Raw genomic sequence first — 770 nt, 5'->3', positions numbered from 1 at the left:
GATTTCGAGAGTGGCCCAGCACAGAGTTTGGGCTGGGCCACATTCCTGAGAGCCCAGCATGTACTTTGGACTGGGCTGCATTCTTTTGGGCCGGCTTTAGCTACAGTTAGGTCTCTTTTCTACCTATTATAGAATTTGAATTTATTTTATTCATAGAAGGTATTGTAGAATAGGTCATGCTACAAATCATGTTAGTTCATACATAATCAATCATAATATTTTAGGTTTAATAAGAATATAGTTAACTTTAAGAATTTTCATCGTCTCCACTTTCTACTATCGAAGTTTTTGCCTTAGTACATTTACAATTTACATTTAGGTTTTAGAAGCTTTGCTGCTGCTAATCAACTTTATATATTAGAATTAAGAATTGGAAAACCTTCATAGAAATTGGGATAGACATATAAGACTTTGGAATAGCCATTTTGTTAAGAGATTGTCGTCTATTGTTCCAAAAGGTGGCCCACCGTGGACTTTGGACTGGGCCACATCCTGTAGGGCCCAGTGTGATCTTTGGACTGGGCCACATTCTTTAGGAAATTGACTTAAGCTATAATTAAGAGCTTCTGTAGCATTGTATAAGTGGTAGAGTTTAATTTAGTCGTCATGGGTATTGAGTGAGCTTTAGAAGTTATTATCAGAACATCACTAGACTAGTAAGGATTGTTACACTGCTTTTGAAGAACATTAACTAGCAAAGGGAACAATAAGACAATCTTGGGGTTTGTTCCTCCTCACACCTAAGCATCTGGTGGGTGGGGGAGCCCCCG

The sequence above is a fragment of the Carlito syrichta genome, unplaced genomic scaffold (assembly GCF_000164805.1).
Source record: "Carlito syrichta isolate Samal-C Ts95f unplaced genomic scaffold, Tarsius_syrichta-2.0.1 Scaffold227292, whole genome shotgun sequence".
Classification (NCBI taxonomy): domain Eukaryota; kingdom Metazoa; phylum Chordata; class Mammalia; order Primates; family Tarsiidae; genus Carlito; species Carlito syrichta.
This window is presented reverse-complemented; position numbering follows the sequence as displayed.